This window comes from Palaemon carinicauda, chromosome 24, assembly GCF_036898095.1.
Source record: "Palaemon carinicauda isolate YSFRI2023 chromosome 24, ASM3689809v2, whole genome shotgun sequence".
NCBI classification, from domain to species: domain Eukaryota; kingdom Metazoa; phylum Arthropoda; class Malacostraca; order Decapoda; family Palaemonidae; genus Palaemon; species Palaemon carinicauda.
The window spans coordinates 14334515-14349987 of record NC_090748.1 but is presented as its reverse complement, the minus strand read 5'-3'; the positions used below and the strand labels follow the sequence as shown (position 1 = coordinate 14349987).

The 15473-nt window shown below is 43.6% G+C and overlaps 1 protein-coding gene across 3 annotated transcripts in view; it reads left to right on the top strand.

The window, feature by feature from the left end:
* Nucleotides 1–8338: 8338 nt before the first annotated feature.
* The window catches only part of Irbp (Inverted repeat-binding protein), a 142003-nt gene continuing 134868 nt past the window's right edge, over nucleotides 8339–15473 (top strand). Inside the window, exon 1 of one of the 3 annotated variants that reach the window (XM_068348078.1) lies at nucleotides 8339–8487. The gene's annotated coding sequence lies outside the window, so the exon portion shown is untranslated. Of the gene's footprint in view, nucleotides 8488–8626; nucleotides 8649–9591; nucleotides 9614–15473 lie in introns of those variants that run through there. The other 2 variants (XM_068348079.1, XM_068348080.1) reach the window with 2 other exon arrangements.

Genomic DNA, 15473 nt, shown 5'->3' with positions numbered 1-15473 from the left:
TAACAATTTGTGAGAAAAAGAAATGGACAAGGGCTGGACATATAATGAGAATGACAGATAATATATTGACATTAGGAATAACAGAATGGGGTCCCTAGAGATTGCTAAAAAGCAGGCGAAGGAAGAGAAGACTATGGATTAACACACTTAGAATGTTTGCAGGTGTGGACTGGCATAGAAAGACCATAAACAGATACAAGTGAGTGGACATGTTTGAGGCCTTTGTTTTGCAGTGGACAAGTAACGGCTGGTGATGATGGTGATGATATATATATATATATATATATATATATATATATATATATATACATATATATATATACATATATATATATATATATATATATATATATATATATATATATATATGTATATATGTACAGTATGATATATATATATATATATATATATATATGTACAGTATATATATATATATATATATATATATATATATATATATATATATAAAGTCACTGGCAGCAGAGTGACGGATTGAGCTTAAGGCGATGTACAACATGTCTTTTCGGCTTCTACACTTGATGCCTGGCGGATGATCTTACTGGTCTGGAACTTGTATGGTACGAAAGGGGTCACTCGCCTTAGTTAGATTGGCACTGTTCATCACATGGATCTGGCTATCGTTTGATGAATCAAACCAAAGGCGTAGAAGCGTTTTTAGGTGGGGGGGGGGGGGGGGAAGGCTAAAGTTTGAAAAGTCTCTGACGGTGGTGGGTCTGATGGGTTGATTTCAAATCTAAGGACAGATTCCATAATTCGACAGCGAACTTAAAAATAACTTATATATCTCTTGACAGCTTGGTTGGTAAAGTCATCCTTGCAGGCATCGTTTCGGTTCAGGGCATAAGTTCGATTCTTTTCTCAGCCAGATGCATTTATCATAAATGAATTTCCAGTGAATATACATTCCCAGGAGTAGAATCCGATATTTACATTGACTAGAATTGAGTGTCAGTTATACATATTCAATATGAATATATAAATATATATGTATATATATATATATATATATATATATATATATATATATATATATATATATATAAATTTCTCAAATAACTTACAAATACTCCTTAATGTTGAATTGGCTCTGCTTTGGGATATCAAACGCTTAGGGAAATTTCTTTAATAATAAATATTTCTGCCTGGTCAAAGACTCAAACGTATGAGGGTACACTCGAGCACACTATTCTATCTCATTTCTCTTCCTCTTGTTATATTTTTTTATAGTTTAAATATGATAGATTTATTTCAATGTTGTTATCATTCTTAAACTTCCTTATTTCCTTTCCTCACTGAGGTAGTTTCCCTGTTGGGCCTTTGGGCTTATAACATCCTGCTTTTCCAACTAGGGTTGTAGCTTAGCAAGTAGTAATAATAATAATAATAATAATAATAATAATAAACATTTGACTCTTTAAACTAGCCTAACATTTATTCTCATTTCTATCGATCGTAGCGTATTTGAAACTTATTTGAAAAACGTTTTAATACTTTGGAAAAAATCTGGATTAGCCTTTCATGATCCAATAACCTTTCTTCTTGTTAACCTTTCCATCAAATAAAAAAATGTAAAAATAAAGGAAACCTTTCTTGTGATTAATGATTTAAACTGACTTAGATATCGTTACAGGAGAAACCCTTCCTTTGCAACAATCTTTTGTATAAAGCTAAATTTTATTCTTATAAATCCCATTGATAGTATAATCATGTATGCTTATATCTCCGTCTCTCCAAACTATCATCTTCAGCTCTATGCCCAGCACCAAATTCCTTAAAAACATCGCAATCAATATTCGTTCTAATAAGAATAGAAGTTGGAAAATAATTGTCATATATCTTTTATAGCTTAATGGAATATCAAAACTTCTCCTACATAAATGAACATTGGCTCTTCTTGTTATAGGTATACTCCGTCTCTTCTGATTCATTTACCAAGGTCATCAGCACCCATGTCATGTAGGTAGCCCCCCCCCCCTCTCTCTCTCTCTCTCTCTCTCTCTCTCTCTCTCTCTCTCACACACACACAGAATCAGTATTAATTATATTCGCAATTGGCCTACCATTAACTTAGGAAGCCATTGCTGGTAAGGGATAACATTAATGGTATATATATATATATATATATATATATATATATATATATATATATATATATATATATATATATATATATACTTAATGGATTCTATGAACCTATATTGAACCAAGAAACAGTTTAGCTTTACTAATTTACTAATATGCATACACTTACTAAGGTAATGGTGATGAGGTTTATTTTAGAACTGATTTACACTCTGGAACGCCCTTATTAACAAACACAAATTCGCAGGAGAATGACGCAACACAGGCGTTGGTGAAGACACAAAATTGTTACAATTTTCTTTGTCAGTATTCCATTTATCTATGTTATTTACGCTGATTATAAGAAAATCAAATTACACCATAGCCATGCACCTTCTGGCATATAACTATTAGTCCTCAAATATTTGAATCTGTTATGAATAATGATATTCTCCATTCAAAGAAATTCCTTTGGCAGCGCTGTCCCATACTCGTCCCACCAACCTTAACTATGCTGATGATTGTTACCTTGGTCACTTACAAAGGCAAATGACTTACCATCCATGTCTTCTGATGAAGAACAGAAATACTAAACCCTTTTTTAAGTAAATTCAGGTTGCTTCCTATAGCATATAAAAAATTCACACTATTTTCTGATAAAAATATTCATTCCTAATAAGGAAACGATCGTTGGACAATTTACCAACTGCCAATTCTCTAGCCTCTACCTTCCTCCCACACTTTTTTTGACGCACGTGGTCTTCAAATAATTGACTGTATTAGTTGGGACAAGGTGCCTCTGATGCCACCTATTGGCGGTAATGTAAAACTCTACGATATACGGGAGGGAGATAGGAGTGTGCGTGAGTTATAATGCCTTTCGGAATGTAACAAGATTATTTTTCTATGTAGTTTTCATTTATAATACATGTCATACCATGAAACATATCAATTATCTTTTGGTTTCATAAAAAGGTAATTGAAAATTAAATTAAATAACTGCGTATTTACTTGATTGTCTCAACGATTTTAGTACATGTGGCACACCTGCGACCCCCCTGACCCCCCAAATGTAACTGAACTAACGATTGTTTGGTGAGGAAATATTTCTGTGACATTTATTATGAAATTTGTAATTTCCTAAGAATTAAGCTGTTGTTAGACAACAAGGAACATCAAGTTCGCGTGCGTCTGTTTTTTTATAGTAATTTTGTGGCCAAATAACAGCAGAAATTAAGTTATAAAAATTATAATTAGTGGAGGATGGGGATAATTAGTAATTGGGTACTTTACTGCTAAGGCCATCTATTGACCATGTTAATAAACAATGTGGAGAGCTTTTTAATCCTTGCATTCTGGAACCTTTCATGGCGTCATATTAGATTAGATAGCCTAGAATAGTCTACTTAATTGGAGCTCAATATACGTTATACCTGCCACATATTTGTACATGAGTATCAATCTGTCATCCTCTTTCAATTGGACACAATCATTCACATGATGGAACAAGGGACGTATGCTGCCATTTTTTGACAAGAAGTAGAAACACTAAGAATCTATTCAAATTTGGAGAAGTATGTGATTACTAAAACATACTTTCATTGTAGTTATTTTTTTTAATCAATGCATAAGAAATTCATAATTCCAATAATACTATTTTTCTTCTGATTTTTAGGCTCTAGGTTATGGTAATTATTTGTAAAATACAGATAATATGTATTGCAAAAATATGTAGAGCAGATCCCAATATTCTAAAAGCAAAGAGTTGGAACTCAGCCATAGAATTACAAATTCTAAATATAGCCAAAATATATTCATGTTCGCAGAAAATACTTTGTCAGCTAATCATAAGCCCAAATATAGATATCAATCCTCTATAAAGTGAGCCTTGTTACATGTACCAAAGACGTAGGATCTTTTTTTTTCTTTTTTTTTTGGTGGTGTCTAAAGTTTGATAAAGCAAAATCTAATCTAAAAGATTAACATTAATAGGTAATGTTTCAACAACTTAAGATTTGCAGATGACTCAGTTCTGTTTAGTGAATCATGGAAGGAATTGCAAAAGATGATAGAAATTTTGAATAGAAAAAGCAGAAATGTAAGAGTGAAAATGAATATGAGCTAAACTAAGATAATATTCAAGGAAAATACTGAGAGACAACAAATAAGGGTTAAGGACGAGTTAATGAAGATATGTAATTAGAACAGACAGTAATTGTTTCCACAGGACATGAGACCGAAATCTAAAAAAATGGATATGTATGGGATGACTAGCTGTTGGTAAACAAAAAGATTCGAAAACTAACATGCCACATTCTTTAAACAGAAAAGTATTCAGCTAGATGTTCCTACCAATATTAACTTAGGCATCAGAAACTTGAAGCCTTACTAAAGCCTTAAAACATAAGCTAGTTAGAACTCAAAGAGCTATGGAAACAAATAAAGCATATACTAACAACATGTAAGAAAAAAAGGGGCTTGGGATGGACATATAACGATAAGGACAGATGATATATGGACTAAAAGAATGACAGTGGGTCCCGAGAGATTGTGAATAAAGCAAGGGAAAGAGGAGAATACAATGGATCCACAAGCAAAGAAAATTTGCTGATTATATATATATATATATATATATATATATATATATATATATATATATATATATATATATATATATATATATATGTATGTGTGTGTGTGTCTGTGTATCATCAGCCGTTAGTAATCCACTGCAGAACAAAGGCCTCAAACATGTCCTTCCCCTTACAACTGTTTATGGTCTTTCTGTGCCAGTCAAGAGTCAATCAGTATTGTCTCTGGCCCTTTGCGTAAATAGGCGTAGGAAGAGATGATATAGGCTATTTCTATCTATCTATCTATATATCTATATATATATATATATATATATATATATATATATATATATATATATATATATATATATTTGTACATATACCCATATATGTGCATATATATATATATATATATATATATATATATATATATATATATATATATATATATATATATATATATCCAAAAAGGTTACAGCAAACTCCCCGGTCGTGGTGATCTGAAATACAGAAAAAATAGGAAATAAAGTAAATGAAGTGGATGGCAGCAGTATTGCCTCAGAGAGTCTGAACAAAGAAGCCCCACATCAAGATCCATACTTCACTCAGAACTTCAGAGTAGGCTTGTTTCTTTTGTAATAAACCTAAAACTAGAAACCAACCCTTATATACAGTTTCTACGTCATTAGTAAGTGAAAAGTTGTATGATTCTGTGAACCAGGTACTAATGCAGAATGGAAACTTGAATCAAGTGGATGTATTGACCCGAGAGGCTGCCATACCTATGATGTCGCATACCACAAGGAGTGATTCATCTACAATATCGGCATGTGATGAGTAAAACTATAAAAAGAAAAAAAAACAGCTGAGGATTCGCCAAGAATTGCAGAATCTGGTAGCCAGGTAGAATTTATTGATTCTTTGTTGGAAGCTTTTTACTGTCGGCAAAGTTATCACAGCATTCCTCTCATCTAGCAGTAATATTGGGAGTGCCACAGGGATCTATTCTTGGGCCAACTTTATTTTTTATTGTTTTTTTTTTTCTTTTAATGATTTAGTTGATGAACATGAATGCCTTGATGTTTAAGATGATGCTAAATCTTTTGTTAGAATTAACTGATGAAGACATTCATACTAGGAGAAGAGACCTTCAAAGCCTTCAATGTTGGAGTGAAAAGTGGTTATTAGCATTTAATCTAGATAAATGTGCAGCAATGCACATTGGAGGTAGGAGCCCTGAAATTTCTTACAAATTGAATGGTAGAGAAATTAAATTAATAGAAAGTAAAAGGAATCTAGCCTAGGAGTTCTCATTGCAAAGATTTAAAGCCTGCCAAACATATTGATGTAGCCAAAGATAATATAGTAGGTAGTAGGCTCGCTAGGGCACCAGCCCCCCGTTGAGATACTGCCGCTGGAGAGTTATGGTGTTATTTTACTGGCCAGACAGTACTATATTGGATCCTTCTCTCCTGTTACGGTTCTCTTTCGATTTGCATGCACATACACCGAATAGTCTGGTCTGTTCTTTACAAATTCTCTTGTACTCATTCACCTGACAACACTTAGATTACCATTCAATTCTTTTTCACCAAAGGGGTTACCTACTGCACTGTAATTGTTCAGTGGCTGCTTTCCTCTTGGTAAGGGTAGAAGAGACTCTTTAGTTATGGTAAGCAGCTCTTCTAGGAGAAGGGCACTCCAAAATCAAACTATTGTTCTCTAGTCTTGGGTAGTGCCATAGCCTCTGTACCATGGTCTTCCACTCTCTTGGGTTAGAGTCCTCTTGCTTAAGGGTACACTCGGGCACACTATTCTATCTTATTTCTTGTCGGGAATTTTCGACCTGATCACTCGAAATTCCCGCCATTTAACTCCACTTACGTTACGTCAAATTGGAGGGAGGGTTGTGAGAACTCGCGGGCGAATGAATGTTGTTTAAGACGAGACTTTTAGAACCTAGAGAGCAACCGCCTGGTAGGGAAGGCGCTGAGGTTAAAGAAATCGAGCATTTGTAATTTATGATTCAGAAATTTAATGTCATTTTATTGTAACATGACGAAAATATCCTATGTAGAAATTTAGGTTCAGAAAAACCGCGGGAACAAGGTGTCGTCGGGGGTGCAGAGCTCAGCTCTGCCTCTTTGATCCGACGTCCTCAGTCGAAGTAAGTCCTTAATTGTACTCTCTCCCCCCTATTGTACCTAGGTCGGTTTCCATATAGGTTTTACAAGTGGTCTGTAAAATTTGTATCTATGTATATTTAGTCGATCCTTGTGATTGGGGATCAGTGCTGTCTTGTAAATTACGTGAAAAGGCCTCGGTATGCCGTTTATCGAGGTAACTTATTAAAAGATTAATTAATTTTGCTTAATTTTGAGTCCGGTGCGGACTTAGTTTTTTTCAGTAACGCATGAGGTCATTTAGTCTAGTGTCTCTTTTGTATGTCGAGTAAATGTTTAATTATGTATTTCCCTCGTATTAAATAATTATTTTTGTAATAAACTTGTTAAAATATAGCTGTATTTTAGTTAACTCCTGAAGGGTTTTGGGGAGTATTGCCTCTTCAAGGCCTTGCGATCCGCCCAGTACATCGGGCAGATTTAATAAACTGGTGAAATTCACAACATTTCTCTTCCTCTTGTTTTGTTAATTTTTTATAGTCTATATAGAAAATATCTATTCTAATGTTACTCTTCTTAAAATATTCAATTTGTCCATGCCAGCAATGAAGACTTCGAAGAGACCCGATCGAAGTATATAAAATCATCCATGGGTTTCAGAATGTAAATATGAATTATTTTGAATTTAACTCTAACAACACACTAACGAACACTTGCAAACTAAAGAAAAGATGACATGTTAGAATTGTCACAAAAGAAAATGCATTTAATATTCTTGTTGTAAATCCCTGGAGATAGTTTGGGCATGCTCTTCGCACTCCCCAAGAGAGATTAGTTCACCAAACGTTCAACTGGGCTCCACAAGGCTTTAGAAGAGTTGGGAGACCCAGGTCTACATAGCTGAGGACTATGAAGTGCGGAGTAGATGATGAATTAGTGAACGAACCTTGGTTTTTATACTAGATTTAAAGAAAAAAAACTCGACAGAACGAGAACATCCTACTTATGAGAGCACACCCTCAAAAATAGAGAAAAAAATAACGGAAAAACTACTATTTTTTTCAAATAGAAAAATGAGCAAAATATATTTGAATATCAAAAGATTATTTACAAACTTTTGAAAGCCAGAAAAGAAATGTAAGACAAGCTCTAAAAAGGGTTGATTTAGGGTTTTTTTTTGGATTTTTATTAACTCTAGCAACCCCTCTCAGGGTATGAGAGTACATTACAACATATACAAAATTATAACTTGACTTACAATAATAGAACAAGATGGCAGTAAAAATAAGCAAAACTACTTCTATTCACATATCTATACAGTACTGTACATATATCCGGATATTCATATATGCCATGTATAATGGGGACATGAGCTCATTTGGACTAGATAAAAAACTAATATATAACTAAAACTGTCCCATTATTATTTTTAAAAATTTTGCTAGATTGCACAATTCTAACTTATTTTATATTTTAAACAATTGACTAAACTTTATGCTATTTGATCTAGTATAATAATATCTATTTCATATACAATCCTCTGAGGCTACTAAAATAAGGACACACCAGAGATAAAGTAAAGAAGTCCGGGGTGGCCGTTACAAAGGCTGTAACCCAACTGTATACTGGACTGGGCTGGACGAAACTACAAAAATCTCCCGCTGTTCTACTAGCCGCGACAATTGCGATTGGTTACAGTGGTGCAATAGGTATGATCACTTTGGTTAGTTATATTTATTATTAGGAATCAATATTTTATGGATACAATGTATGTAACTTCTATTGTCATCATGGAAAGGAAGAGTTATTGACTTGCAACGCAACGTAAGCTGCAATACTAGGCTACCCGAAACGGCGCTCACCAGCCAAAGTACGAACTTTGTATATTTCAATTGAAGGAATTATCTTTTTAGAAATGACATGACTCATTTTCGTAGCCTATTCATATTAGGGTCTGGAGCCTTTGTATATCAGCGGCCAGTTCCTACTGCGTGTATTAAAAATGGACAACTAGCCTAAACTTTCCCCCCTAACCTAACCTACCAGCCATGTCCTTACCTACTTAACTAACGGGGCTAACACCCTCTGCGACCCCCCCCCCTTACACTGCTGTATTCTAAGTTAGTAGTAATAATACATACAGGTGGCCGCTATCATACATACACCTGTAGGGTTTTTTGCTACCTGAATGACAAACAGCTTAATTATTTCCCAGTCCGTGAAGGACTTGAAACCCCCCCCCCCCCCCATAACTACACAAAACCTGGAACCACAGAAGTTGACCAAATGTGTCAGCTTAAAGGTTGCTCTTGAGTGGCAGTGGCGAGGGACAGTGACGTTGCCCTGTCAAACAGGATAATACCCTAGAAAATAGAGACTGACCATGTATACACATGATCAGGGAGCCTTTGTATATCAGTGGCCAGTTCCTCCCGAGTGGATTAAAAATGGGCATCAACTAACTTAAACTCCCCCTAACCTAACTTACAAGCCGTTTCCTTACCTACTTACCTAACGGTGGGGTTAACACCCCCCTGCGACCCCCCTTACTCTGCCGTACTCTAAGTTACCCATTATAATACATTCAGGTGGCCGTTATCATACATTCACCCCTATGATCAGCGCTCGAGGCCCCTCTCCACCCAGATAGGACCGAGGAGGGCGAGGCAGTGGCTGCTAATGACTCTGCAGATAGACCTATAGGCTCCCCCAAACCCCCCCTCCATAGCTTACAAGGATGGTGAGGTTTCATTGACCAAAGGAACTAAAGGACTTGATCCCTAGTCTGGCGTTCACCAGTCAGGGACGTTACCACAGCGGCCACTACAATCCCAAGTTGGTGTAATTTTTATTTCGCTTGTAATGATATACCAAGTACATGAATTTGACATGTTTGTGAAAGCTGCTGGAAAGGGCCATTTTGATAGGAAGTCAAAAAAATTTATGTTAATTGCCCAGTTTCCTACTAGGGTCCCCATAATTTTCTTTATATAAGGGGGTCCTAAATCTCATTTGTTCCGTAACTGAAATACAAACCAAGCTATTTACATGGGATAATTACTTCGGCGTAGCTGAACGACGAGCCATAAAAGTTTTAGCGAGGGTTTCCTACCCCACCGCTAGTTAGCAGGGGGTAGGGAGGGGTAGCTTGCTACCCCTCCCCCCTCACACACACCGGTGAATACTTAACTTTACTTTTGGCTTGGAGACACGACAGACCTGTCTGCGCTCTCCTCGTTTTTGACTGCCATAATTTTGTTTGCTTTCTCTTTTCAGTGTATGTGTGAAGTTGGCCTCGATTTTTCATCATGCGTACGTGCCCTGGACTATCTGGCCGCCCTTGTGGGACCTTTATGTCGGCCTTGGACACGGATCCTCACTCCTTATGCCCACAGTGTAGGGGCCAACGGTGTGATAGGTCTAACGTGTGTATTGAGTGTAGGGAGTGGTTTACCTTCCAGTGGGAGAGGTTTGCCCGGTAATGTAAGAAGAAGGCTAAAAGGGATCGTTCTCCTTCTGAGGTTTCTCGGAAGAGAGAAAATCCCAAGACTTCTTTTTCCGCCGCCCTTTCCTCCTCCGAAGCTCCCACTCGAGCGGCCTCTTCCGAGAGGCCGGCGAGTGGTAGCGTAGACCGTAATGCTGTTAACCGATCCCGGGGTGAGGGAGAGGTAGTTGCCTCCCATAGCGAGGCGGCTGCCCCTCCCCCCCCCGGAGGAGGGAGTTGTATCTAATAATGATTTGTTCCGTAACCGAAATACAAACCACGCTATTTACAGAGGGTTTACCTTTTAGCGCAGCTGAAATGACGAGCCAATGGTTTTAACGAGGGTTAATTACCCCCGCGCTAGTTAGTGGGGGGTGGGGAAGGGTAGCTTGCTACCCCTCCCCCCTCCACACATCGGTGACTTGCTTCACTTCACTTTTGGCTCGGCGGTGATCAGACGTGTCTGCTCATCGTCCTCGTGACAGCCTTTAATTTTCTGCTTTTTCTTTTCAGCGTGTGTGTTGGTTGCAAGTTGACATTCATTATTATTTCTTTACAATGCGTACATGCCCTGGAGTTGCCGGTCGTCCTTGTGGGACTTTCATGTCGGACGTAACTACGGATCCGCACACCGTTTGCCCTCAATGTCGGGGCCGACGGTGTGACCAGGAGAACATGTGCCGTGAGTGCAGGGAGTGGTCTGCCTCCCAGTGGGAGAGGTTTAGCCGTCGGCGTAAGAAGAAGTCCAAGAGAGACCGTTCTCCTTCGGGGTTAGCCTTGAAGGAGGAAGGTTCTCGGGACTCTTCTTCCGCCGCCCAAACCTCCTCCGATGCTCCCTCTCGTCCGCCTCCTAAGGAGAGTCGGCCGAGTGGTAGCGCAGGCCCTAATTCTGTTTCCCGACCTTGGGTGGGGGGAGAGGGCGTCGCCTCCCATAGTTAGGCGGTTCCCCCTCCTCCTCTGGGGGAGGTTATTGATAATGCCTTAACCAATGATGATCTTATACAGATTTGGTCGTCCCTGGGGCTTAAGGGCTTGCCCTCCAGGGTCGCTTTTATTGACCTTGTCTCGTTGGGGGCCGCTGTTAAGCAGTCGCCGGCGGTAGCAGAGGTAGACCCTCTGTCTATTGTCGACGTCGTGGTGACAGAGGCCTCCGACGTGGTTGGGCAATCCGCCACAGGTGCTGTTGCGGATGATGGTGCTAAAGGCTCTCCTCCCCCTTCCGTACATCCTTCGAAGGGGGAAGTGAGTCCTTCGGTCTCTGCTGCTGCTCAGCTTCCTTCTGAGGGAAGTGCTTTGACGGAGACTCCCCTTCGGAGGACTGATGGTCCCGACGATCTCCCCGAGGCCGCCTCCGCCGTAAGGCTCACCGTCCGCTATGCCGCAAGGGCCTCCCTTCCCCTTACAGGGGGGCTAAGAGGCGCCTTTTTGGGTCTTCATCCTCCGAGGGGGACTCGTCAGCCTCAACCTACAGCTCCGTCTTCCTTGAACCTCTCTGCAGACCGTTCACCATCTCCTGCCAGATCTTCGCCTTCTGGAGAACTCGTCACCCGACGGGCAACGGTCCCTTCGGGGCTAAGGGATCCTTCCCTTCCACGAGCAGTGCTAGCGCACAGGCGCTCTCCTGCTCGCCAGCGCTCTCCTGCTCGCCAGCGCTCTCCTGCTCGCCAGCGCTCTCCTGCTCGCCAGCGCTCTCCTGCTCGCCAGCGCTCTCCTGCTCGTCGGCGATCTCCTGCTCGCCGACGCTCACCTGCTCGTCGGCGCTCTCCTGATGTTCGCCCTGCTCGTCAGCTCTCTTCTGAGCGTCAGCGCTCATTTGAGGACCATCGCCCTGCAGTCTCTGATCATCCTACAGTTCCTGCTGAGCTCCCTGCTCACCATCTGCCTGATCCTGTGGCTACGCAACATCGTGCTGCGCGTGTGTCAAAAGCACATGTTCGCCAACGCGCCAGCGATCTTCCAGTTCCTGCTCGTGAACGCACCGCGCCACCTGCCCTCGCCGCGCCACCTGTCCTTTCACATGACACGCGTCGACCTTCTGCTCGCCAGCGATCTCCGGCTCGCCAGCGATCACCTACTCGCCAGTGTTCACCTGCTCGCCAGCGCGCACAGGCAATTTTAGTATCGCCTATTCAACAGCGACAGCCGGCGCGCCAACGTTCTCCAACGCTTCTGAAGGAACATGGTTCGCTAGCTACTAGCTCGCCATCACGCGATCGCCCACCTGCGCATGCTGCTCGCCATCGCACGATCGCCCACCTGCGCATGCTGCTCGCCACCCGCGCGATCGCCCACCTGCGGATGCTGATCGCCATCGCCCCCCATCGCGCGATCGCTCACCTGCGCATGCTGCTTGCCATCGCTCGACATTGCGCGATCGTTCACCTGCGCATGCTGCTCGCCATCGCTCGCCAACGCGTCGACATGCCACAACTCGCCATCGCCAACCTGCGCGTCCGCGTTCACCAGCTCATCATCGATCGCCTGTGGATCTACATCGCCAGCGATCTTCCTCACCCATGCGGCAGCGCGTTTCCTCGCCGTCGCGCCAACGCTTGCGTTCGCCGCTTTGGACACGCGTTCATTCACCTGCCCACCCTCGCGCCCACTCGCCTGCGCGCCCGCGCGACCGCTCGCCTGCGCGCCCGCGCGACCGCTCGCCTGCGCGCCTGCGCGACCGCTCGCCTGCGCGCCCGCACGATCATCCACCTGCGCGCCCGCGCGACCATTCGCCCTCGCGCGACCATCGTTCGCGGCGAATTCCGCAGCCGGTGGTAGCAGCAGGAACGCGTGTTCCTAGACGGCACTCGGGATCACCTCCACCCAAACACAGGTTGGTAGTGCAGGACGAGGAGAGGTTAGTACATCATTCTTCCCCACCTTCTTTTCAGGCAGGTACTGTGGTGTCCACTCCAAAGGATCGCCCGATCCCTTTCCCTTTAGCGAGGATTTCGGACTCTGTGTCCTTGGAGCAACAGACTTGGTTTGGTCCTCTGGCACGGGCGTTAGTGAGGGTTATGAAACCAGCACTCGCCGACCAGGGTAACAAACCAACGGCTGTCTCTCCTACGCTGAAGAGAAAGAGAGGAGTGGACTTCGTGGTGACTTCCCCCAGGGCTAAGTTGGTTCCCAAGAGGTCGGTCGCGAAGGTCCCTTCTCCTGCACGAGTGCTCTCTCCTTCTCCCGTGGACGAGGCCTTTCCGTCCTCAGGTGAGTCCAGTGGGGCGGTAGTCTTCCCCTCGGCACCAGGGGGGGAGACTTCGCTTCATGCAGGAGAATCGTCTCGTAAGGAAGGGGCCCCTCGAACCTCGTTGTTGGGATCCTGTATCCCTCCCAGGAGGGAATCCAAGGACTCCAAGACCGTCCCTAAATCCTCTGCAAGGATTCGTCAGGAACCCACGACTACCCGGGAGAATGTCCACGTGTCACCCCAGGAAGAGATCCCTGGGGCAGGAGACTTAGCTGCCAGCCCGCAGGGAGGAGAACAGCAAGAATCCGAACATGCCTTCTGGCAGGTCCTAAGCCTGATAAGGCAACTTAACGGGCTTATGGATCCAGTCATCGCCCCCCATGAAGGCAAAGACATGATTCTGGATGAAGTGTTTGACGTTCGGAAGGCCCCTAAGACCAGTGCGGCTCTGCCCTGGTCTCGGGGGCTGAAGAGTGCCAGGGCTAGGGCCAACGCTCAGCTCGCACTTCTTGCCTCCTCCAGTCGTTCCACTGCCGGGAACAAGCTCATCCCTCCTCCTCGTCTTCAGCAGAGGAGGTATTTCGAGATCCTGGGTGAGCACAACCTCGCTCTTCCTCTCCATCACTCTGTGGAGGAGCTGGCGAAGGGAGTTCCCCTTGAGAAACTCTCTGCCCGGCAGGTGTTATTCTCGGCGGCAGAGATCCTTAACCACGAGAAGGTCGCTAAGTGTGCCATGCAGGCCACTTCGTGGCTGGACTTTTGGCTAGGGTCTCTGGGCATCCTATTGAGATCGTAGGACTTGTCCAAGGAGACCAATAGGAAGGCCCTGGAGACCTTGCTCTCGGGCACCCGCTCCATCGAGTTTTTGGGGCACCAGGTTACCACCCTGTGGGCCAACTCGGTGTTGAAGCGTCGCGATGCTGTGTCCGAGAGATTCCATCCGAAGGTCCCCGCCGTGGATGTGTGTAGGCTCAGACATGCTTCCCTTCTGGGGGAGAACCTGTTTGAGCCTCAAGACATGGAGCGAACGGCTGAGAGGTGGAGGAAATCCAGCACGGACTCCCTCCTCCATAGGGCCCTTACAACTAGGCCCTATAAGCCTCCAACCCCACCACAACAGCAGCAACAGCCTCGTAAGGCTCCCAAACAGGCACCGGCAGCTAAGAAGGTGGTGTCTAAGCCCCAGCCCTTTCCAGCCAAGGTCAAGAGGGGCGGTAAGTCCTCCAGGGGAGGCAAGACTCCTAGGGGTGGCAGTCCCCCTGCGTCTCCACCTGTGGGGGGATGCCTTCAGCGTTGCGTCCGCAGGTGGCAGCAACACGGGGCCGATGCTTGGACGGTCTCAGTGATCGGCCAAGGCTATCGCTTCCCGTTCACAACATCTCAACCTCCCCTGATAGCAAATCCAGTGTCGTTGAGCTCCTATGCCACGGGATCGGCAAAGGGGCTAGCCCTTCAGGCCGAAGTCGAGACCATGCTTGAGAAGGGTGCTCTCCAGGAGGTCGTGGACGGCTCCCCAGGCTTCTTCAGTCGACTCTTTCTTGTAGAGAAGGCTACTGGAGGCTGGAGACCCGTCATCGATCTCTCAGCTCTGAACAGGTTTGTCAAGCAAACCCGGCTCAGCATGGAGACAGCAGACACGGTCAGACTTGTGGTGAGACCACAAGACTTCATGTGCACACTGGATCTAAAGGACGCGTACTTCCAGATCCCAATCCATCCGTCTTCCAGGAAGTACCTGAGATTTTGCCTAGACAACAAGATCTACCAGTTCAAGGTGCTGTGTTTCGGTCTCTCCACAGCTCCTCAGGTGTTCACCAGAGTGTTCACCCTGATTTCATCTTGGGCGCACAGGAACGGCATTCGTCTCCTTCGTTATCTGGACGATTGGCTGATCCTAGCAGACTCGGAGTCGACCCTTCTTCGGCACCGAGACAGGCTTCTGGATCTTTGCCAGGATCTGGGGATCGTGGTAAACCTCGAGAAGTCCTCTCTGCAGCCGTCCCAATGACTGGTTTATCTAGGCA